Genomic DNA, 26,626 nt, shown 5'->3' on the forward strand with positions numbered 1-26,626 from the left:
ATGAGTTGTGTATAGTTGTGATTAATAAATGTATATAATGAATGAAAAGTGTCCTAATCTGCTTGTTTAAAATGTCAAGATGCCAAAAATAAAGTGACTGAACTGACTTGATGTACTGTAGCCACTCGTTGCACAGTTGATTTTTTCCCCTTTGAAATAAATAGCAAAAAGTCATAGCTGAGACTATGTGCATGATTATGCTGTATTATTCTACTTGATAAAACGTATTGCAGCGAGATTATGCGTGCAATAGAACTAGAATAGTTGCATCCGTGCGACTGTTATTCATGCGCAATTACGCATCCATGTCAAAGATTAGGGCCTCGCATTTCAAGTTCGCACAGGGCCTCGCACCCCCCCCCTGCGACGGCCCTGTTTGCACCAATTAGGGTAATCCTTTTTCATTATTGTTAGTTGCCTTGGTGTTACCTTAAGTGGTTTCTTACATATAATTATGATATTTTATTATTATTTTGTTACATTATACTATTTAGGCGGCACGGTGGTGTAGTGGTTAGCGCTGTCGCCTCACAGCAAGAAGGTCCTGGGTTCGAGCCCCGGGGCCGGCAAGGGCCTTTCTGTGTGGAGTTTGCATGTTCTCCCCGTGTCCGCGTGGGTTTCCTCCGGGTGCTCCGGTTTCCCCCACAGTCCAAAGACATGCAGGTTAGGTTAACTGGTGACTCTAAATTGACCATAGGTGTGAATGTGAGTGTGAATGGTTGTCTGTGTCTATGTGTCAGCCCTGTGATGACCTGGCGACTTGTCCAGGGTGTACCCCGCCTTTCGCCCGTAGTCAGCTGGGATAGGCTCCAGCTTGCCTGCGACCCTGTAGAACAGGATAAAGCGGCTAGAGATAATGAGATGAGATTATACTATTTATTTCATTTTAGTATTGGTTGAGGTAAGTGTTGAGTTCAATATTTAAAATAAAAACCTCCAGCTTGTTTTTTGCAATTTATTCCTTGAATGTCAACTAAAGAATGATTGAAAGATTGCCACCAAAAAGGCAAAAAACTAAAGTAAAAACCAGAGATGCACCGATTGGCCGGCTGCTGATCGGAATCGGCCAATTTTCACGTGATCGGCCATGACCGGCGACCGGCCGGTCAAAATTAAAATATGCCGATTTTCTGCCGATCAAAACTTGTGTATCACATAGAGATGAAAGTGGAAATACTCGTAATTCGCAAGTAAAAAGACTGCAGCTACACTGGCAGCTTGAACATGCTTTCTAGTGCGATTGTGTTGCGCTTGTGCAGAACAGTGTCAGTCCTGCGTGCCTGACTGGCTCCGGCGCGCGAGCCGTTAACAAAAAAAAAATCACTATATTTGGATATCCAAATATAGTGAATTTTTTTTTGTGCCAGATATTGGATGTGAAAAGAAGAAAACGTTTGTGGTTGTGTGAATTTCCCATTACAGGAATTAATACGTTAGCCTATTACCAAACATCTAGTTCGATTTGTACAAAGAGAGAAAGAAAAAAATGTCTTTTTGTTTGTTTTACAGCCTTGGTTGCACTTGATTCCATTGGAAATTACTCTACAAATACACAATTGACAAAGATGATAGAATGGCTATGGTATAAGTATGACTGGAAATTATTTTTGTATTTTGATACTGAATGAAGAAATGGGTTGTTCTATAAGGCATACGTTTTCAGATCTAAATAGGCTTATGAAAGTGTGTTCCATAGCAGTAGGCAAATAATATATGAGGGGGAAGTTGTTTTTGTGCCAGATATTGGATGGGAAAAGAAAAAATGTTTGTGTGAATTTCCTATTTCAGGAATTAATATGTTAATACCAAACATGAAGAAAGATTTTACAAAGAACAATGTCTTTTTGTTTGTTTTCAACCTTTGAGGTGTTGAAAATTTATTACTGAAAATCTGGCAGAATGTTCTATTAAAGAAAAGATAAAAAGAAAATAGTCTTTGTGTGTGCTGTGAAGTGGTTTGAAAAAAACGAAATCGGAATCAGCCAAAATCGGTATCGGCAGGTCACACTCCATGGAAAATCGGAATCGGCCCAAAAAATTGCAATCGGTGCATCTCTAGTAAAAACTAAACTTTAACTTCAATTTTGGTGAGTAATTTTCATAAATTTAAAAGACAAGTTTTCCACCAACATCAAGCCCAGCAAACTAATGGCCTGCCCTGTAATGTAAAGTTGGGTCGAGGAATGAAACCAGGCAGGGTTCTGGTAAAAATTGTTTTCGCTGTCTTCTCTTAAAGAACTTAAAAGAATTTAGATTGAACTGAATAATCTCAAATGCTTCTTGTAGCTTTAAAATAGTCCCAGCAGGTGACTCTGAAGAAAAATACTGTGTGTTTGAATACCGCCCGCTGTAAACACTTTGCATACACCCCAATGACCGACTCCACCGACCGCCACGACACCACCACGCACGATTCCCTCATCAGCACAGTGGAGCACCACAAATTGCTACCTGGTCTGTGGGAAACACTGAGTATAATAGCTTCCCTTTTATCAGCTAAATTTAGTTCAATTCACTCCAGCTAACTGTACCAGCAAGAAAACGTACCAAGCGGAATATAAAAATAATCCAGCATTTTGTAGATATCAATCTCACACACACACACACACACAGATAAGAAACACAAAATAACAATCAAATAAACAAGAAAAGAGCAGTATGGATTCATTCATTCTTACCAGCCACCAGTCAAGTGTGAGAGTGCCAAGATTGCTGTTTCTCCTGTTCATAAGTTTTGGCACCTGGCTGTCGTAGCGCTCTCTGAACCATGGATCATTTTTTATACACTGCACTTCACTGGAATATGCACATATCTTCACCGGAAAGATATGTATTGAGCTACCCAGACCAACAATGAGGCAGTACAGCAACAAGCAGGTGATGCACAACAATGCCGAAAATATGAGAATTCTGATGTTCATCTTCCAAAAATTATGCATATTAAATTTCATATATTAAAATGCACTGATGTCTCTCATGCTCCTGCATTTAACATTTGACGGTTTTCCTCCAACTGCTTAAGCAAAGGACAGGTCAGGTGCTCTTAGTTTGTCAGATGCCCCGTTCGTGGGTGTGGCCACACTACTATCACTGGTAGATGACAAACCCTTTATGCTATGCGTGTGTGTGTGTGCATGCAAATGTTCGAAGGAAATGTTGACAAATATGCATTCCATAATTTGTCATCTGGGGTGGTATAGTAGTTAGCACTGTTGCCTCACAGCAAGAAGGTCCTGGGTTCGCGGCCGGCGAGGGCCTTTCTGTGCAGAGTTTGCGTGTTGTCCGTGTGGGTTTCCTCCGGGTGCTCCGGTTTCCCCCACAGTCCAAAGACATGCAGGTTAGGTTAACTGGTGACTCTAAATTGAGTGTAGGTGTGAATGTGAGTGTGAATGGTTGTCTGTGTCTATGTGTCAGCCCTGTGATGACCTGGCGACTTGTCCAGGGTGTACCCCGCCTTTCGCCCATAGTCAGCTGGGATAGGCTCCAGCTTGCCTGCGACCCTGTAGAACAGGATAAAGCGGCTAGAGATAATGAGATGAGATGAGATTTTTCTTTAGCATGCTTGCACAGCTGGATTCCCAGTTTTGAGTTAAGTTTCTTGAAACTTATCTTTGCTTGCATATCTGTTCTTTCTTTTGGCTATCCTGCTCAGTAATTTTCCATAAGGTGTTGAAGTTACCCTGTTGATCGGTTTTGATCTGTCTGTAACAAAAGAGGTTGAATTGACAAAGTATAATCTAGGAATGTAGACCTCTGCTGCCTAACAGATTCTGCCTCATGGATATCCTGGAGCAGTCACTGACACAGACACAGCTGTTCCAAGATGTTTCTTAGTTTATTTAAGACAAACATGAGTATATATTCATATTCAAGAGTGTGTTATAGCTATGTGATTAGATGATGTTACATTTTTCAATCAGATCATGACACCACACTCTAGTTTGGGCTATGATAAGGGCCTATGGGTGGGTTGTGATGAGGGCCTCGGGGTGGGCTATGAGGTTTCTGGTGTAGGCTATGAGGTCAGTGTGGGTGGTGTTTAAGGGGACAGGAGAAGGTTGCACTTTTGTTTTTAATGTCTCTACAATTACATTTCTGTTGTGTAGTTCCTGCTTGAGATTTGAGATCTCCCTTGTCAGTTATGCTTGATAGAGCAGAAAAACAAAATCTCAACATTCTGTGAGTTCACCTTGTTTTCTGGTTATCTGTTCTGCTGGAAGTTGTGTGTGTCTCTTTTTCAGTTCCTTCACTATCATTTTAAGGTGGCTTTTGATTTGTTCCTTACAGACACAATGTTGAATCACATGCTGAAAGTGAGTAGGCTACAGATAGCTGAGTGCCAGGCATCTGTGGCAATTTTCTGATTACAAACCTCCTTCTTCAGTTTAGATTTTTTTGCTTAGATAATATTTGCCTGTCTTGACGGATTCCATTCAAATAAAAAAGACCTGTATCTAACTGGAATGCGAACTATTAAAATAATTGTGAATGGACTTTCTTTGTTTGAAACACAGACTTCTGATTGCCTGCCCAATATGGGACTTCTCACTGGCTAAAACATTCCACACTATTTTTCAAAAGAAAACAGACATATGAGCATTTACCATATGGCATTTTAAAGTGCCATTCCACCATTGGATGTATTCTTTGGCATAAAATACAATATATTTTGACAACATATATAAATGGTATCACTAGATAGAGAAATCTTTTATCTTCAAAATGATATATCAAACATAATTTTTTGACAACGACAAGTATATTAATTTTGCGACCAAAGTCACCTACCCTTTTAATTTCTGCGCGTGATGTCATCGGCAGGTTCCCCTTTTTGTGTACCACGTGACGTGTGACGTGGCACATATTATCAGCAATGGCGGATAGAACGCGATAAAAATAATACCAATAAATCTAGCTAATACCAATAAATCTAGCTAACTGAAAGATTAACTCAAAATTTTTCACAATTTTTTTGGCCCCCATATACGAGGAGAAATGACTCTCTCACTTTGGGGGTTTCCTGGTCTAAAAATAGACCGACACGTGGTACACAAGAAGGGGAACCTGCCGATGACATCACGTTTCACTACAGACGCTCGGCCACGCCCCTGCTGCTACATACCCCCACCACCCGACTCAGGCCGGGGAGCCGTCCGGCCTGAAGCTGACTCCCCCCCCCCCCCCCCCCCCGACGGGACAGGAAGTCCACCACCACCATCTGCACCCCTGGCCTGCGGACCACCTTGAATTTAAATGGTTGGAGGGCAAGATACCAACGGGTGATCCACGCGTTGGCATCCTTCATGCGGTGGAGCCACTGGAGGGGTGCGTGGTCTGAACAGAGGTTGAAAGCGCGTCCCAGTAGTGGACCATAACGTGAACCCCGTTTTCGTTTTAGGTCGCTCCGACGTCTCTGAACCACATGCTCTTTAGCTGATAAAAAGGACCAAGTAATGTTACACTTATAGCAAACTTTCCGCATCACAGAATCGCACTCGTTTTTTAAATCGAGACATTTTCTGAAGAACTATTTTCCTCAGAGCTGAATGCGATTTTGACGTCACGAGACACCACGTGACCGCGCTAAATCAATTGCGTAGCTGATTTACGACAACAAACTGGAAAAATGACAGCCTGCCTGGTGTTGTCAAATGTAACCAACATAAAGGAATCTCCCAAAATATCCTTCTAAAGTGGGCCAAATTGATTCTTAACAGTGCTTTATTTATAACACGAAGAACATTGATGCAAGTAGATGATAAAGGCAGACATTTCATGTTGTCATTTTCATCAATAAATGGAAATAATTATAATTATCAATGATAAAGATCATTCATGTATTTCTAAAGTGGGCCAAATGGATTCTAAATAGTGCTTTATTTATAGCACGAAGAACAATGATGCAAGTGACCTTTCATGTTGTCATTTTGATCAATAAATGGAAACAATTTAATTATCAGTGAAAACCATTCATGTATTTCTAAAGTGGGCTAAATGGATTCCAAACAGTGCTTTATTTATAGTACAAAGAACAATGATGCAAGTGGGTGACAAGGTAGACCTTTTCATGTTGTCATTTTTATCAATAAATGGAAATAATTCTAATTATCAATGATAAGGAACATTCAGGTATTCATTTGTTCATTTATTCACTCACAACTATATACAACACATAAAAACAATCATAACAAGTATACATTGACTGGCATAAACTTATATACATATATAAATAAACATCATAATAAAATTAATGATAATGATATCAATGGAATAGAATAGAGGTAAAAACCACATGACATACTGTCAGTGTCAGTGTCAGGGCAGTTATCATCTTTCTTTTCTGTTTCCTTTGTGTTTGAACAGCTGGAACACCTGCACAAGTCTGTACAACAGAGTCCTGCAGAGACACAGGAGCATCTGTTTGTCTCACAGGCACTCCCTCTGCAACCACAGTGTATCACATGCAGAACAGTGTCAGGGGCTGGATTTCTTGTCATCCATGTCACTTGTAGATTTCCATCTTCCAGATGCCAACCATATCCAGCGGGAGATGGAGCGCCAATGTTTTTTTTTTTTCACACATGACCTCATGATTGCAGCCTGATAATTTGCCCTTTTGCAGTGCTGGTGGAGGGCATCACTCCAGAGCCACACAGTCTTTGTCCTTGATGTGAACGAGAATGCTATGGTCATCCTTTACTTCAGCAGCTTCCTGCAACTTGCCTTGTACAAAAGAAAAGAAAAAAGGATGGATAGATAGGCAGACAAACAGTCAGACTTCATTTTTCCTGGTGGACTGGTATTCAGTGGCATATTAACATCAAAGCACACAGACATACTATGACATCCATACAAACATACACATTACCCTATTAAAGTCAAAGTGTACTTTATTGTCAAAAATCTTTGCAACAGGCATGAAGACAGAAGGGGGGGGCAGTCCTTAACTCAAACACTGCATTTTGGTCATTTATGGTATTGGAATATTATAGGCATGGGGAAGTTATGTATTGGAATGTTATTTTACTCACACCCACACACATAAACAACACATTATAGTTCACACACACACACACACACACACACACACACACACACACACACACACACCAGCAAAAGTACAACCAAATTCTGTGTTTTTTCATGCTTTACAGAAGATATGTGCATATAACAAGTCTTACGTGTCGAAGATTTAGTTTTTTCAACAGTTTCGGCCGAGTTTTCTTCTTCGGTACTGCTGGATGATAGCACTGCTACTCCGGTGGCTGCCATGCTGCTTCTTTTTACCAAACACAGCTGGTAGCTACCAGCTACCCAATTCATCCAGTCTGATGACGTTTCAACCGTGGCACCTCTCGCGAGCCAAAGTGTTATTATGCCTGCCGAATATGTACATACGCCTTGGAGATACTAGTTCTTTATTAAATGTTGTGATTTAAGAAATGAGCGCGATTCTGGGCGGCACGGTGGTGTAGTGGTTAGCGCTGTCGCCTCACAGCAAGAAGGTCCTGGGTTCGAGCCCCGGGGCCGGCGAGGGCCTTTCTGTGTGGAGTTTGCATGTTCTCCCCGTGTCCGTGTGGGTTTCCTCCGGGTGCTCCGGTTTCCCCCACAGTCCAAAGACATGCAGGTTAGGTTAACTGGTGACTCGAAATTGACCGTAGGTGTGAATGGTTGTCTGTGTCTATGTGTCAGCCCTGTGATGACCTGGCGACTTGTCCAGGGTGTACCCCGCCTTTCGCCCGTAGTCAGCTGGGATAGGCTCCAGCTTGCCTGCGACCCTGTAGAAGGATAAAGCGGCTAGAGATAATGAGATGAGATGAGCGCGATTCTGTGACGCGAACTGTTTGTTGTAATCTTACCACAACTCATTCTTTTTTATGAACTGAAGCGTGTGCGGTTCGGAGAGGTCAGAGCGGGATCCCTTTTTGGAAGGACTTTTCGAGGTTCACCTTACGGCCTATAGGTAGTACCGGAGGGCAAGGACTGACCACTTGATGGCTAGGCACTCTATCGTGCTGTACCTGCCTTCCCGCATTGACAGCTTCCGGCTAAGGTACAGCACAGGACGATCCTCCCCCTCCACCTTCTGGGACAGAATGGCCCCCAGCCCTCTGTCCAATGCATCTGTCTGTAAAATAAAGGGGAGAGAAAAGTCAGGGGAGTGTAACAGTGGCCCCCCACACAGTGCAGCCTTTACCCTAGAGAAAGCCTGTTGGCATTGCTCCGTTCACTGGACCGGATCTGGTGCTCCCTTTTTAGTGAGATCAGTCAGCGGGCTGGTGGCATCTGAATAATTAGGTATGAACCTCTGATAGTAGCCAGCCAGCCCCAGGAACTGTCTCACCCCCTTTTTGGTCTTGGGCCTCGGGCAGGCTGCAATCAGTGTCGTCTTATTAATTTGGGGACGCGCCTACCCATGGTCTAAGTGGAAACCCAGATACTGTACTTCCACCCGCCCAGTTGCACACTTCTTTGGGTTACCTGTGAGACCTGCCTGCCTCAGTGACTTTAGGACGGTCCTAAGGTGTTCGAGGTGCCGCGGCCAGTCATTGCTGGATATGATAATATCGTCGAGGTACGCGGCTGCGTAGGTGGTGTGGGGGCGGAGGACCCTGTCCATAAGCCGCTTGAATGTAACGGGCGCCCCAAACAACCCAAAAGGAAGTGTGACGAACTGGTGTAAGCCAAACAGTGTGGAAAAGGCCGTTTTCTCTCAGGATTACTGACACTAATCCCATGGAGACCTCCTCATTCCAACGTTTTAATCGATCGAGGTGGTAAATTTGCAATGCCCAACCCCTGTCCATTTGCCTCACCCCAGCGCCGACCTCCCTTTCTCAGTCTCCTTTTATAGGGCACGGTCACTGGAGGAGACACATAAACACATTAATTGGCAACAGGTGTAGTGACAGGACCACTCACCTTCCCTGACTCCACCCTTCATTCACAGACTGATGCTCAGCAACGCCCCCGATGCCACATATACAGTGGTGCTTGAAAGTTTGTGAACCCTTTAGAATTTTCTATATTTCTGCATAAATATGACCTAAAACATCATCAGATTTTCACACAAGTCCTAAAAGTAGATAAAGAGAACCCAGTTAAACAAATGAGACAAAAATATTATACTTGGTCATTTATTTATTGAGGAAAATGATCCAATATTACATATCTGTGAGTAGCAAAAGTATGTGAACCTTTGCTTTCAGTATCTGGTGTGACCCCCTTGTGCAGCAATAACTACAACTAAACGTTTGCGGTAACTGTTGATCAGTCCTGCACACCGGCTTGGAGGAATTTTAGCCCATTGCTCTGTACAGAAAAGCTTCAACTCTGGGATGTTGGTGGCTTTCCTCACATGACCTGCTCGCTTCAGGTCCTTCCACAACATTTCAATTGGATTAAGATCAGGACTTTGATTTGGCCATTCCAGAACATTAACTTTATTCTTCTTTAACCATTCTTTGGTAGAACGACTTGTGTGCTTAGGGTCATTGTCTTGCTGCATGACCCACCTTCTCTTGAGATTCAGTTCATGGACAGATGTCCTGACATTTTCCTTTAGAATTCGCTGGTATAATTCAGAATTCATTGTTCCATCAATGATGGCAAGCTGTCCTGGCCCAGATGCAGCAAAACAGGCCCAAACCATGATACTACCACCATCATGTTTCACAGATGGGATAAGGTTCTTATGCTGGAATGCAGTGTTTTCCTTTCTCCAAACATAACGCTTCTCATTTAAACCAAAAAGTTCTATTTTGGTCTCATCCATCCACAAAACATTTTTCCAATAGCCTTCTGGCTTGTCCACGTGCTCTTTAGCAAACTGCAGATGAGCAGCAATGTTCTTTTTGGAGAGCAGTGGCTTTCTCCTTGCAACCCTGCCATGCACACCATTGTTGTTCAGTGTTCTCCTGATGGTGGACTCATGAACATTAACATTAGCCAATGTGAGAGAGGCCTTCAGTTGCTTAGAAGTTACCCTGGGGTCCATTGTGACCTCGCAGACTATTACACGCCTTGCTCTTGGAGTGATCTTTGTTGGTCGACCACTCCTGGGGAGGGTAACAATGGTTTTGAATTTCCTCCATTTGTACACAATCTGTCTGACTGTGGATTGGTGGAGTCCAAACTCTTTAGAGATGGCTTTGTAACCTTTTCCAGCCTGATGAGCATCAACAACGCTTTTTCTGAGGTCCTCAGAAATCTCCTTTGTTCATGCCATGATACACTTCCACAAACGTGTGTTGTGAAGATCAGACTTCGATAGATCCCTGTTCTTTAAATAAAACAGGGTGCCAACTCACACCTAACTGTTATACCATTGATTGAAAACACCTGACTCTAATTTCACCTTCAAATTAACTGCTAATCCTAGAGGTTCACATACTTTTGCCACTCACAGATATGTCATATTGGATCATTTTCCTCAATAAATAAATGACCAAGTATAATATTTTTCTCTCATTTGTTTAACTGGGTTCTCTTTATCTACTTTTAGGACTTGTGTGAAAATCTGAAGATGTTTTAGGCCATATTTATGCAGAAATATAGAAAATTCTAAAGGGTTCACAAACTTTCAAGCACCACTGTACATATTGCACTGAGTACAAGCAGGGACTCCGGCAACTAACTATGACAGCATAACTAAAAGGGGAGAGCCAGAAGGTAACACAGGCATGAGGGAGCCCTGGGACATAAAGCAGCAGCCACTACACCATCAACAAACTCAAGTGAGCAAGCGAGTGGGGACTGACAGCATCCATACATCCCAGTTTACCAAAACACTATGTCTGAGGATCCTCAGATCTACACCTTTACCTCATAAACACCATTAACAAAAGGCTTGACTAAACAGATATGTTTTCAGCTGAGACTTAAACACTGAGACTGTGTCTGAAATGCCTTTCCAATAAAAATCAGTGGTGGTGAATGCAAGATGATTGCATACACATGAGCTCCTCTAAACATGTAAACTCAAAGTGTACTTAGGCTCAGCTTAAAGGAGCTTAATGTTAAAATCTCATCTCATTATCTCTAGCCGCTTTATCCTGTTCTACAGGGTCGCAGGCAAGCTGGAGCCTATCCCAGCTGACTATGGGCGAAAGGCGGGGTACACCCTGGACAAGTCGCCAGGTCATCACAGGGCTGACACATAGACACAGACAACCATTCACACTCACATTCACACCTACGCTCAATTTAGAGTCACCAGTTAACCTAACCTGCATGTCTTTGGACTGTGGGGGAAACCGGAGCACCCGGAGGAAACCCACACGGACACGGGGAGAACATGCAAACTCCACACAGAAAGGCCCTTGCCAGCCACGGGGCTCGAACCCGGACCTTCTTGCTGTGAGGTGACAGCGCTAACCACTACACCGCCATGCTGCCCTTTATGTTAAAATACCTCCCATATATAACAATCATAAATTCATGCTAAATAAGACAATAATTACAGCATGATCTCAAAAATAATTGTAGCAAGCTGAAACAGTTGTATGTTGGGGGGGGTGTATGTGAGAGCCTGGGTGTGTCTCAGGTGTGTCTGTGTGTGTGTGCGCGCATGTGTGTGTGTGTGTGTGTGTGTGTGTGTGTGTGAGGCCCATAAAATATTGAAATGAGTAAGAGCAGTCCTGGAGGCTTCACACTTCAACCTAAAAAGATAACCATAGAAAACCTAGCACCTTCTGATGTCCCAAGACAGTCAGCCGATGGTAATTCTAACACATTTTGAAGCTCTAAACAGCAAACTAGAGTCAAAGTTCTCTCAGAGCTGGCAGAGGACCACCTGATGGCATTTCAGGGAGCAGGTACTCCTGCAGCTTCTCTTTCTGTCTCTCTCTGTCTCTCACTTTCTCCATCTCCCTCTCCTCGCCCCTCCCCTCCCCTCCCCTACCCCAGCCCCACAGAGACAGGGGCCAACTTCCCCGCTCCCCGCACTCGTGCCTGTCCTTGTATCTCCTCACCCCTTTCTCCTCCTGTGTCTGTGCTGTCACTAACCTCCTCTGTCTCTCAATTCAAGTTTAATTGTCTAGCACTTTTAACAGCAGAATATGGAACTTATGTAAATAATAAATAACGGAATTGACTGAGTAGACTTATTTTTTGGAGGCTACATATGTTATGTTAGTATGAATAACTATTTGTATTGAATTTATAACCAGGTTGTGTCACGTCTAGATAATCATTATTAAAAAAAAACACACACACACACAAAACGCTTCTTCCTCGACCAGTTAGTTGAGGCTGGTGCATATAACTACATCCAGGAGGACTCACTTCATTTATTGCTACATATTCGCTTGGGTTAATCCATGTTTCTGTGAAACACAGCACATTAAACCCTTGATCAATAATAAGATCATTAACAAGTGTCAGTAACAATGTTGAGAGTGACAGCTCGAAATGGACTACAAACATGGACGCTCTTGACTACAGCTCCCAAGCCAGTCTTGATGTAGTGGACCCTGAGTGACGACTCTGTGCAGCGAGCAGACAGTTGGTTTAGCCTGTTCGTCTGCTCCCTGGCCTTGGCTCTGGATCGTTGCATTAACTCGGCCTGTTCTGAGACTATGAGCTATGCTGCAAGAAATGAGAGCAGCACCTTCCCGAGTGAGATGGATACCATCCCGCCCTAACAGGCCAGTTTTGTCCTCTAAACTATGCCAATTATCTATAAAGCCCACACTGTTTTCAGAGCACCACCTGGACAACCAGCAGTTCAGCAAACATAACCTGCTGTCAGCTACATCATTACACCACACTGGGATGGGGCCAGAGCATACTACAGCATCGGACATCACCTTCGCTAATTTAAACACCTCTACAAAGTTACTCTTAATTGCAGCATGTACAGTGCCTTGCAAAAGTATTCATACCCCTTGAACTTTTTCACATTTTTCCACCTTACAACCACGAACTTAAAAGTTTTTTATTGAGATTTTATGTAATAGACCAACACAGAGTAGCACATAATTGTGAAATGAAACAAAAATGATAAATGGTCTTCAAAATTTTAAACAAATAAAAATCTGAAAAATGTGGTGTGCATTAGTATTCAGCCACCTGTACTCTGATACCTCTAAATACAATCCAGTGCAATCAATTGCCTTCAGAAGTCATGTAATTAGTTAATAGAGTCCTACTGTGTGTAATTTAGTCTCAGCATAAATACACTTGTTCTGTGAAGGCCTCAGTGGTTTGTTAGAGAACACTGAAGAACAAGCAGCATCATGAAGACCAAAGAACTCACCAGACAGGTCAGGGATAAAGTTCTGGAGAAGTTTAAATCAGTATTAGGTTATAAAAAAAATATCCCAAGCTCTGAACATCTCAAGAAGCACTGTTCAATCCATCATTCAAAAATGGAAAAAGTATGGCACAACTGAAAACCTACCAAGACATGACCATCCACCTAAACTGAAAGAGCGAGCAAGACACCAACAACTTTTAACGTAGCACCAATAACCTGTTTGTCGTTATATTTGCACTACTTCACCACTGCTACCTCTGCCATCTCTCATCGATGCAATTATGTGCAATAATATACGGTAGGTCTTAAACTATTTTTATGCATACTTTTATATATATACAGGGTGCGATTTGTCAAAAAACCAGAAGGGGGGATGTTTAAAAAAAAAAAACATGAAACGTCACAAAACTAAGGTAACAATTGGCTAACAGCTCAATAACATCCGATGATATCAAATGAATAACACTGTGGCAGCGGGGGCGTGGTCAAGCATCAGTCTGTGACAGGAGGGCGGAGTCAGGGAAGGTAAATGGCAGAATCACTACACCTGTCGTTAATTAATGTGTTTGTGTCTTCCCAGTGACCGCGCCCTATTTAAGAAGAGAGAGCGAGAGCAGCGGGAGCTCTCTCCACAACTAGACGACTGATGTGTGTGCGTGTGTGAGAGTGCAGATAGAAGCTGAAAAGCTGAATAAAAGCGAGTTGTGTGAAATCAGTTCTGTCCTGCCGTCCTGTCACAGACCGATGCTTGACCACGCCCCCGCTGCCACAAACACTAAATGAAAACGAACCAGAGATAGTAAATTCATCTTCCTATCTCTCTGACTAAATACACGAACACTAACACAAAAGTTCGCATTGCTTGTCGCATTGCTGTGATGTTTCTCTCCCTCCGGATTAAATGGACAGTGACTCGAAAATCACTAAAATACATGAATACTAAATGAACAGTTTGCTCTGATGGCGCAGTTCATGTGGCCTTTTCTGCTTTCCCGTCGGTGCGCTATCCGCCGCGTTTCACCCTTCTTTAATCCACATTTCTGCGAATTTCTCAGCAGGGAAGGAACGCACGTCTGACCCATTGACAGCGAGGAAAAGAAGGCTGTCAGTATGGATACATTCATTCTGTTGCGCTCATCAGTAAGGATGTGATTCATGGCGCTAAATCCACGTTCACACTCTGGATATTGTTATTATCTACAATGTATCTATTTGCTGGGGACGTTCGTGAACATCAAAGCTGCCACTTCAGGTCATTTTGAAAGTGAGTGCAATGTAGACCATAGAAAACTGTGTCACAACATGCCTGTCATGTCAACTTTTTTTTTTATTTGTTTGTTTTATTGACGGGGTTGTCCCCGAGGATTTTTTTTCAGCAGAGATAAAAACCAGAGGGGGGGATGATCCCCACCATCCCCCCCAGCAAATCGCACCCAGTATATATATATATATATATATATATATATATATATATATATATATATATATAGTGTGTGTGTATATATACAGAGTCTACCTGTAATGTGCAATTTTTCCGAGCCTCTCAAGAAGGCAATTTTTCTATACTTTTTCACAGTAGATAATGCAAATAGCCCTCTGTATTTAATCCTTTGTTTGTCTAATTTTTATTTCAGTTTTATTTGTTATCTGTTTGACATTTTCTTGCTACTGTAACACGTGAATTTCCCCGATGTGGGATGAATAAAGTGAATCTAATCTAATCTAATCTAATCTAATCTAATCTAATCTAATCTAATCTAATCTAATCTAATCTAATCTAATCTAAGGAGAGCACTGGTCAGAGAAGCAGCCAAGAGGCCCATGATCACTCTGGAGGAGCTGCAGAAATCCACAGCTCAGGTGGGAGAATCTGTGCACAGGACAACTATAAGTCATACACTCCACAAATCTGGCCTTTTTGGAAGAGTGGCAAGAAGAAAGCCATTGTTGAAAGACAGGCATAAGAAGTCCCGTTTGCGGTTTGCCAGAAGCCATGTAGGGGACACAGCAAACGTGTGGAAGGTGCGTTGGTCAGATGAGACCAAAGTTGAACTTTTTGGCCTAAATGCAAAGTGCTATGTGTGGCGGAAAACTAACACTGCTCATCACCCTGCACACACCATCCCCACTGTGAAACATGGGGGTGGCAGCATCATGCTATGGGGATGCTTTTCTTCAGCAGGGACAGGGAAGCTGGTCAGAGTTGATGGGAAGATGGATGGAGCTAAATACAGGGCAATCCTGGAAGAAAACCTGTTGGAGGCTGCAAAAGACTTGAGACTGGGAAGGAGATTCACCTTCCAGCAAGACAATGACCCTAAACATACAGCCAGAGCTGCAATGGAATGGTTTAGATCAAAGAATATTCATGTGTGAGAATGGCCCAGTCAAAGTCCAGACCTAAATCCCATTGAACATCTGTGGCAAGACTTGAAAATTGCTGTTCACAGACGCTCTCCATCCAATCTGGCTGAGCTTGAGCTATTTTGCAAAGAAGAATGGACAAAAATTTCAGTGTCTAGATGTGCAAAGCTGGTAGAGACATACCACAAAAGGCTTGCAGCTGTAATTGCAGCAAAAGGTGGCTCTACAAAGTATTGATGCAGGGGGGCTGAATACTAATGCACACCACATGTTTCAGATTTTTATTTGTTTAAAATTTTGAAGACCATTTATCATTTTCATTTCACTTCACAATTATGTGCTACTCTGTGTTGGTCTATCACATAAAATCTCAATAAAAACCTTTAAGTTTGTGGTTGTAAGGTGGAAAAATGTGAAAAAGTTCAAGGGGTATGAATACTTTTGCAAGGCACTGTACTTCACTAATTACAATATTTACAACAGGGAGAAGCAAAATAAACTTACATTTGATGTGTAGGATCCATTGGCTATGTCATATTTTCTGCCACAACTTGAGTATCGAAGTTGCAATGTGAATGCTGTTGTGATCAGCTCCTCGTCTTGCAGCAAAATGATGTAACTGGGTTAGTGCATGGTCAATGAAAACCTTTGTCTGCTTGACTGCTTGAAGTGTGTGATTTCATGCACATTATTTGCTTTCATCCCCTCAAATTAAATAACTTCCCAGCCACAGAATGGCCTGATATTTTTTTGAGATATTACAGAAATAAACATATATCACAATGACCACATTTCAGAGGGAACTAAATTTCACCAATGTTATGAAATCGAAAGGCCGTCTCGCTTTAATGAATCATTTTCCCCAGAGGTCGCATGTACAGGGAAGAAAGCAGTGTGTGTAGAACAGAGCTGTCTCAGTCCTGTGATGAGGCCAAAATACTGACTGAGACATTTCATGGATGTGATTCAAAACCCTGAACACATCAGTTCACCTTCGGTGCAAAATGCACTTCAACCACCAAAACACTTCATACTTCACCCTAAAGTGACTCCTGCTGCTGTAACTCCAGCATGGGCTCTGTTCCATCAGACTACTTTATCACTCAATGTACAATGAACCAAAAACACAAACAATTTGAACCCTTGCAAAATACATGTATTATGTGTTTCTGTGTCCTTTATTTTTGTATAGTTTAGTGTTGCATTCAAAAATAAAAGAATAAATAATGACACCTCTTACAGTCATTTACATCTTGTAATACCAAACAAATCATGTCAGTGTGAAACTCTGCTCCATGCTTCATGACAGTTCTGTACTACATTGCCTGTGGGATCCTCCAGGACAAAACATGTGCAGACACTTTTCATTTCCAATACACATAGTGAAACAATAGCACATGATACTATCACAGGAACTCTACTGTCGTCCTAATGCTTATCCATGGTGTCCTGTGCTTAGGGTCAAATTTTCATGACCTTCATATTTACTGGAACATTCTTCCTTACCTTGAATGATTATATTATACTTGGGAAGTGGCTGAGTATCTGCTGGTACCTCGTATAGTGAAGGCTACATCAGGGTGCAGAGCCTTTTCTTACAAAGCCCCACAGTTATGGAACAGCCTTCCAAGTAGTGTTCGGGAATCAGACACAGTCTCAGAGTTTAAGTCTCGGCTGAAAACATATCTGTTTAGTCAAGCCTTGTGTTAATGGTGTTTATGAGGTAAAGGTGTCGATCTGGAGGATCCTCAGGCAGAGTGTTTTGGTAAACTGGGATGTATGGATGCTGTCAGTCCCCCACTCGCTTGCTCACTCGAGTTTGTTGACGGTGTAGTGGCTGGCTGCTTTATGTCCCAGGGTCCCTCATGCCTGTGTTACCTTCTGGCTCTCCCCTTTTAGTTATGCTGTCATAGTTAGTTGCCGGAGTCCCTGCTTGTACTCAGTGCAATATGTATACAGTTCCTACTTATTCAGGTGGCATTGGGCATGCCTAACAACCTGTGTTTTTTCTCTCTCTCTCTTTTTCTCCCCCCTCAGTCTGTCCCTCTGAGTTACATGTCAATCCTGAGATCGAGGTGCTGACCTCTTTTGCTTCTCGGACCTGCCCAATCCATCCTGATGCCCTGTGTCTGGTTGGAGTCTCATCACATCGCTCCTGTGGAGGACAGCCCCATATGGACAGTTGAAAGTCACATTTGGAAGACGCTCTGACCACTTACAGTTATGCTTTTATGGCTTAGGACTGCAGTTGTTATGAACAGTTTTGCACTCAAGTTTCCATCAATGAAGAGTTTTAACATCAAAGAAACAGACTTCATGTTAAAACTGTTAAAAATGTTATAATCATGTTGTCTGTTATCACCCAAATGAGGATGGGTTCCTTTTTGAGTCTGGTTCCTCTCAAGGTTTCTTCCTCATGTCGTCTGAGGGAGTTTTTCCTTGCCACCATCACCACAGGCTTCATCATTGGGGATAGACTAAGGATAAAATTAACTCATGTTTAAAGTCATTAAAATTCTGTAAAGTTGCTTTGTGACAATGTATATTGTTAAAAGTGCTGTAGAAATAAACTTGACTTCACTTGAGGTATTTCAACACTAAGCCCCTTTAAAGGCGTCATGCAGTGGCGATAAAAGTCGCATTATTCTGCACCAGAATGCTTTCGAGATTCGAAATAAATTGACCGTCAATTTTTCAAAAGCTTCCCGCGGTTGTAATCGGTCCTTATTTGGTCATGCCCATCACTTGAAATTTCCCGCGTTCGCAGCGCCCCCTCTCGGTCAATGGAACAGCTGCGTGACGTCATACCAGTAACCACTCGGTGCAGTTGCAATGGCGGACACACCAGAAAATAGGAGCGATGCTGAGGAAATTAGCTTTGATTTTACCGATACAGAAGAAGAAAATGGCCCACAAGTAGAGATTTTGACAGCTGAATGTCCTGGTGGTATCCAGCCTTACAGATTTGAACCTGAGCGCTCATCTTCAGAAGAAAATGAGGACAGTTCTGATGATGACAGAAACGAAGACGAGAATGAAGAAGACCGGCGACTTGAAGACTTGTTTTGGTTGGTTTCTCTGACTAAATCACTACTTGTGTGTATTTTTAAAGACCATTTTCACTTGAATTAGAATGCTGTGTGATTAATCTATGATTATGTGTAATACTGATAGCTGTAGGGGGTGAAAGTATAGCTAGAAAGATTGAATTCTAGCAACTTGACAGCTTGCGATCTCGCGAAATGCAGTGGGCCTTCTGATACAGTAGACCCCTTGATATTCCAGTTTTCATCATTTTCCTTTTATTGCGGTTGATTTTAACTTGATATTCAGTATGTTATAGGCTGGGAGTATTGAGCTTTGTATTGTATTGTTTAGTAAACATACAATCGTCAGTAATAAGTGATAATTATTAGTTAAAGGCAGCTCTGTGGCATAAATCACTGTAAAATTTGGACACAAGTCCAAATTTGGCCTTTTGGTTTCTATCCTATAGATCTATTTTGCTCTCCCATGATGATCTTAGACCTATTAAAAGCGACATGGGGTGTTGTACATAATATTGCAAGATCATGGAGGTTTAATTGGAGTTTTGTGAAACTTCTTGAACTGTCTTGTCAGTGGGAAATTTGTGTAAGGCAATTCCTGGCTGGGGCTTGTTGTTACAGCCAAACACAATACACCGATGTAGCGGGTACAATGTGTGGGTGGAGCACAGAAGACGGCAGGACAGAGATCAGGATGAAAACAACTGGCTTTTATTGCCAAACTTTTCAGTTTAACATATAATTCAATCTCTCAGAGGCTGACTCGCGCGCGCACACACAGATTGTTGTCTCCTCTGGATAATCACCCCCCTCTGCTCTCACTCTCCCTCCTTAAATAGGGCACGGTTTACTGGGGAGAACACACACAAAACATAGGTTAATCACAGTCAGGTGAAGCGATTCTGCCACTTACCTTCCCCAACTCCGCCCTCCTGTCACAAACCGGCACTTGACCACGCCCCCGTTGCCACATACCCCCACCGCCCGACTCAGGCCGGGCGCCCGTCTGGCCTGCAGCCGACTCTCCCCCCCCCTTGACGGGAGAGGAAGTCTGCCACGACCATCTGCGCCCCCGGCCTGTGAACCACCTTGAAGTTGAAAGGTTGGAGCGCTAGATACCAACGGGTGATCTGCGCGTTGGCATCCTTCATGCGGTGGAGCCACTGGAGGGGCGCGTGGTCCGAACAGAGGGTGAAAGAGCGCCCTCATGCGGTGGAGCCACTGGAGGGGCGCGTGGTCCGAACAGAGGGTGAAAGAGCGCCCCAGCAGGTAGTAACGGAGGGCAAGGACCGCCCACTTGATCGCCAGACACTCTTTCTCGATGGTGCTGTAGCGCCCCTCACACACCGACAGCTTTCGGCTGATGTATAATACTGGGCGATCCTCTCCCCCCACCTGCTGGGACAAAACGGCCCCCAGCCCTCTGTCCGACGCATCCGTCTGTAACAAAAAAGGGAGAGAGAAGTCAGGGGAGTGCAAAAGTGGCCCCCCACACAGTGCAGCCTTTACCTCAGAGAAAGCCCACTGGCACTGCTCCGTCCACTGGACCGGATCTGGCGCCCCCTTTTTAGTGAGGTCAGTCAGCGGGCTGGTGACGTCCGAATAATTAGGTATAAACCTATGATAATAGCCAGCCAGCCCCAGGAACTGTCTCACCCCCTTTTTGGTCTTGGGCCTTGGGCAGGCCGCAATCGCTGCTGTCTTATTAATTTGGGGACGCACCTGCCCGTTACCCAAGTGGAAGCCCAGATACCGTACTTCCACCCGCCCAATCGCACACTTCTTCGGGTTGGCAGTGAGCCCCGCCTGCCTCAGCGACCTAAGGACGGCCCTCAGGTGTTGCAGGTGCTGCTGCCAGTCATTACTATAAATGATGATGTCATCTAAGTAAGCGGCCGCATAGGTGGCGTGGGGCCGGAGGATCCGGTCCATCAGCCGCTGAAACGTAGCGGGCGCCCAAAACAGCCCAAACAGAAGTGTGACGAAATGGTGTAAGCCGAACGGTGTGGAAAAGGCCATTTTTTCCCGGGATAATGGAGTCAAGGGGATCTGCCAATATCCCTTCGTCAAATCCAGTGTCGAGTAAAAGTGAGCCGTGCCTAGTCGATCGAGCAGCTCATCAATACGAGGCATTGGGTACGCGTCGAATTTAGACACCGCGTTGACTTTTATATAGTCCACACAGAACCGGACCGAGCCGTCGGCCTTGGGAACCAAGACCACCGGGCTGCTCCAGTCACTGTGGGACTCCTCGACGATGCCCATTTCGAGCATGGCCTGAAGTTCTTCCCAAACCACCTTTTTTTTGTGTTCGGGTAATCTATAAGGACGGCGACGCACTACCACCCCCGGGGGCGTCTCTATGTGGTGTTCTATGAGGTTGGTGCGACCGGGCAGGGGCGAGAACACATCCGAAAACTCGGCCTGCAACAAGATGCCAATGACCCTTTTTGGACCTCTGGCCCCAGCTCCGCCTTCTCCGGAACTACCAACACCAACGCCATGGGGACCTCCTCGTTCCAGAGCTTCAGCAGATTGAGGTGGTAGATCTGTAGCGCCCCCTCCCTGTCTGTTCGCCTAACCTCATAGTTGACGTCCCCGACTCGCCGTGTGACCTCAAAGGGCCCTTGCTACTTGGCGATTAATTTGGAGCTCGACGTGGGCAACAGGACGAGTACCTTATCTCCCGGTGTGAACCCTCTAAGGTGCGTGCCCTTGTTGTACAGGCGGGTTTGCCGTTCCTGGGCCTGCTGCAAATTCTCCTGAGTTAAGTGGGTGAGCGTGTGGAGTTTTGCGTGCAGATCCATAACGTATTGAATTTCATTTTTGCTCTGCGAAGGTCCCTCCTCCCAATTTTCCCGCAGTACATCTAAGATGCCGCGCGGCTTATGCCCATACAATAATTCAAACAGGGAGAACCCCGTGGAGGCTTGGGGGACCTCTCGCACTGCAAACAACAAGGGTTCGAGCCACTTATCCCAGTTACGTGCGTCCTCACTTACGAATTTTTTGATAATATTCTTGAGGGTGTGGTTGAACTGTTCGACTAAACCGTCCGTCTGTGGGTGATACACGCTGGTGTGGATCAGCTTAATACCCAGTAGCCCATACAGTTCACTCAGTGTTCGTGACATAAACAAGGTGCCTTGGTCAGTCAGAATCTCTTTCGGGATTCCGACCCAGGAGATGACGTGGAAGAGGGCCTCTGCAATACTACGTGCGAAGACATTGCGAAGAGGCACCGCTTCCAGGTATCGCGTTGCATAGTCCACCAGAACCAATATAAAGTGGTACCCTCGTGTTGACCGATCTAATGGCCTGACGAGATCCATCCCAATTCTTTCAAACGGGGTCTCGATTAATGGTAGGGGGCGCAAGGGCACTTTTGGAATGGCCGCTGGATTTACTAACTGGCATTCGCGGCACGCCGCACACCACTTACGGACGTCGCCGCGAATCCCCGGCCAATAGAATCGGGCCATTATCCGGGCGAGTGTTTTATCCTGCCCGAGGTGTCCCGCCATGGGATTAAAGTGAGCTGCCTGGAATACCAATTCCCGGCGGCTCTTTGGAATTAACAACTTGGTGACACGCTCCTTCGTCTGGGTGTCCTGCGTCACTCGGTATAACCTATCCTTTAAAATGGAAAAATAGGGGAAGGTCGGGGTGGCGTTCGGCTGGAGCGTTTCACCATCGATTACTCTCACTTGGTCAAACGCGTGTCGCAGAGTTTCATCTCGCGATTGTTCCAGTGGGAAATCCGCGAGGGATTCCCCAATAGAAAGAGGAGGGGCCGGGGGCTCCTCACTCTGTCGCGGAGATGACGTAGACGGCTCTGCAACCGCAGCTCCAGCCAAAACGACACCGGGACCCCCCCCTGCTAACCGGCAGGACCCACTCTTTACTAGGTGTGCCATCAACCCCCGAAATCCCGGCCAATCAGTCCCCAAGATCAAAGAGTGGGTAAGGCGAGGATTAACCGCCGCCTTTACTATGGATTTTGTCCCCTCTGAAATGTATGTGGACTGACACCAACAGGTAGCAGTGAACATCCCCATGCACACACAACACCTTCACCCCTTGTGCTCCCCCCAATGCCTCGTCTTGCACCAGGCTTTGGCGGCTCGAGGTCTGGTTGCAACCCGAATCCACCAATGCCTGATATGTCGCCCCTTGTACACTTACCGGTATGCGATACACTCCGGCCTGATCGAGGGCAGCCTCTGGCGCATCGGGGATCCGCACCACCGCCCCCACCTCCATCGCGGCACACTGTTGCTGCAGGTGGCCCGGTTCCCCGCAGCACCAGCAAACCAGCCTGGGCCTCCCCTCTGCAGCTGTGGTTTGAGGGTCACTCACCTGAGGGGGGGGAGAGACAGACACAGAAGGGAGAAATGGGAGGGCACCACGGGTGCGGCGGGCTGGCTGGGGTGGAGCCGGCCCCCGCCTCCGTGGTGGGGGAATGGGGCGAGGACGGGACACGGGAGGAGGGGGAAGAGAGAGAGAGAGAGAAGAGGAGAGAGAAGATGATGTCATCCATTGTCCTGCCACCGGGACAGCCGCCAGATGATCCTCTGCCAGTCCTACGGCCTGATCCACCGACGCCGGGCAGTGGCACTGGACCCACTCCGCGGTTCCGGCGGGTAGGCGGGCGATGAACTGTTCCAGCGCCACCTGGTCAATGATCCCCTCGGCATCGCAATCTTCGGCCCTCAGCCACTGCCAGCAGGCGTCCCGGAGCTGCTGGCCAAACGCGAACGGGCTGCCGACTTCCTCCATTCGCAGCGCGCGGAAGTGCTGGCGCTGCTGCTCCAGCGTGCGCCCCATGCGCTGGAGGACAGCCCGGCGAAGGTCGGCATAGGCCAGCCGGTGGTCGGTGGGGAGCTGTAGTGTGGCTAACTGCGCCTCTCCCATCAGGAGGGGGAGGAGGCGCGCCGCGCGCTGCTCCATCGGCCACCCCGAGGCTTCAGCGACCTGTTCGAACAATGTGATGAACGCCTCGGGGTCGTCCTGCGGGCCCATCTTAGTCAAGGTGATGGGAGATGGGCCCGCGGCCGGGGCGCTGGTGGACCCCGCCGACGTGAGGAGGCGCCGGAACGCCTCTCGGTCTTCCTGTTGAGCCAGCACCAGGGCTTTGAAGCAGCGCTCCTGCTCCTTCCGGAGCGTGATGAGTGCCTGGTGCTGGCTCTGCTGAGCCGTGGCGAGGGCGTGGACCAAGTCCGCGAATGGGGAGGATTCTATGGGGCTGCAGGACAGGTGCTCCACCTTCCCGGGTTTCGGCACCACTGTAGCGGGTACAATGTGTGGGTGGAGCACAGAAGATGGCAGGACAGAGATCAGGATGAAAACAACTGGCTTTTATTGCCAAACTTTTCAGTTTAACATATAATTCAATCTCTCAGAGGCTGACTCGCGCGCGCACACACAGACTGTCGTCTCCTCTGGATAATCACCCCCCTCTGCTCTCACTCTCCCTCCTTAAATAGGGCGTGGTTTACTGGGGAGAACACACACAAAACATAGGTTAATCACACTCAGGTGAAGCGATTCTGCCACTTACCTTCCCCAACTCCGCCCTCCTGTCACAGACCGGCGCTTGACCACGCCCCCGCTGCCACAACCGATTAGGCATTTTGTATCACAGAATATTAATACATCATTTCATAGTGTTTTGAGTGTTCAAAACTATCCACAAACTGAATTAATCCACAAAATCCACAATGTAAACAACTCTGGTAAACGCACACTATAGAGAAAACATGGCGACAGGCCAGCATCACCCAAGGGAGGTTACTGGTATGACGTCACACATAAGTTGACCTAGTTAACGGCTGGCTGCCTAAATTTGGCTGTGCGCATCAACTTTAAAAGCTTGTAGCGGGCGCATCGTGACACTGAGATCGCGGGAAACCGAGGGGCTTGAATAACCCACCAAACCCGACATTTTGACACATGATATAGCCTGATTGCTGAAATTACCGCACGACGCCTTTAAGTGGGCAAAAACTTTACTACGTTTGACGGGGTGGTTAAGGCCCTTGACATTCCAACTTACAAAGGTAGTAGCAGTACTACTAAACTGGTATGGCTTAGTCATGGTGGATGACGACCCGCATAAAGCTTTACTAGGTACAGGGGGGAGGAGTAGGGGGAGGGAGGGGTGAAAACAAAGATTAACTTAAAAACACTAATAACATAACATACAACATATAACTGAATCTCATAAAACTCATTGAACTGTTTGAAGTTATTCAATATGCCCATCTGAACCACAGGTCCAGAGCCCACACCGACATAACCCAAACCCTGCCAGTCTCTCTCCCAAGGAGAGACTGCATCCAACCCTGCAGAACACTCATATCCCAAAGTGAACAGCTTAGCTAGCGAGACTGAGCTGCACCAGAATCATTTTAGATTTTATCTTGATACAACATGTATATTAGCTAGATTATTCAGCATTGCAATGTATATTATTATATAATAGCATCACTACTATGAAAAAGATGAAATAGCTTGAACAGACATCAAATAAACATTGCCCACTACCTGGGAGTAACGTCATGAAACTTGACGTGAGAAACCGTCTAGTTTGGTGCTAACAGCTAACTAGCTTGGTTGAGCAGAGCTAAATAGGCAGGAGCCAACGCTAGTACCTGGGTAGCAAGATATAAAAACATTGTCATTTCAACCAGTTGGCGATATAAAGTTCACCACATCAACACAACACATCACCATGTTGGATCGAACAAAGAGAACAAAACAATGCACGAGTCCCAGTAACGTAACAAGATGATGAAGGCTCGGAAATATACTTAGCTCAGGGCAGGCTGTAGCTAACACCCATCCGGCCAACTTAGCATCTAACCAATCAAGAAAACATTACATCGGCAGCTAACTTAGCTATGTAGCACCCGGGAGAGTCAATGCAAAGTCCTTCACCTTAATTGGGTCTGTGAAGCTGTGTTGTTGGCCATCAGACTTGGTGGTGATTAGCAACACAGCTGGGTATCTCAGCCTGTACTCCACACCATCACAGTCCCTAAGGATCTTCTTGACATCTCTAAAAGCAGTACATTGCTTAACCACAGTCTGTGTGTAGTTGGGGTGTATCCTGATTTTATCACCTTCTGGTGTCGTCAGCTCTTTAGCCTTGGCTGCTTTGCGTAGGATTGCCTCCTTTTCCTGGTAGTAGTGACACTTAATCACAAAGGCTCGGGGTGGTTCCCCATCACCAGGTCGGATGTGCAGAGTCCGGTGGGGCCTGTCCAGTGTTGGAGAACTGTCCAGCCCTAACATGTCCTTTAGCAAACCTGCCATAAACACCACAGGTGCCTCCCCCATCTCCCATCCCTCTTTCACTCTGCTGGTATGGAGATTGCACCTTCTTGACCTGGCCTCAAGATCCTCATTCTTGTCCAAACTGTTTTAATGTCCTTTCTCAGCTGTTGAACTTGTTCTTCCAATTTGGCGATGGAGTCTGAGTGGCTATTACACGCCGACTGAAGGCTCTCCACTGTGTCCTCCAGCACCCTAGTCTGGCTGCTAACATGCTCAATGCTACTCTTCAACTCCTCTCTCAGCTGAGAGATTTGCTGTTTAAGCTCCAGGGACTGTGTCCTGGCACTTTCGTCGATTCTTTTCAGCAGGTTATCCTTTAGGCACTGGATCACGTCAAGAATGGTGTGAGATGAGTCGCTGGTGGTCTCCTGGTCTTGAGCCTTGTCATCATTAGTGCTAGTTTTAAGCTTAGCACTAGCATTAGCATTGGTGTGCTTTTGAATGAATGAATGAATGAATGAATGAATCCTTCATTGTCACTGTTACCAGCAAAATTGACCATCAACCTGTCCACACATACGGTACATACATACACATGAGGATAGACAGGACAGGAAGACAGGGATAAAGAAAAACAGAAAATAAAACAGGAGATAACAGGAGGAGAGAGGAGGAGAAA

General features: G+C 45.4%; 1 pseudogene; it reads right to left on the minus strand.

The window, feature by feature from the left end:
• The window catches only part of LOC132870857 (CMP-N-acetylneuraminate-beta-galactosamide-alpha-2,3-sialyltransferase 1-like), an 82,344-nt pseudogene extending 56,334 nt beyond the window's left edge, over positions 1–26,010 (minus strand).
• Between the last annotated feature and the right edge of the window lie 616 nt (positions 26,011–26,626).

The sequence above is a fragment of the Neoarius graeffei genome, chromosome 2 (assembly GCF_027579695.1).
Source record: "Neoarius graeffei isolate fNeoGra1 chromosome 2, fNeoGra1.pri, whole genome shotgun sequence".
NCBI lineage: Eukaryota > Metazoa > Chordata > Actinopteri > Siluriformes > Ariidae > Neoarius > Neoarius graeffei.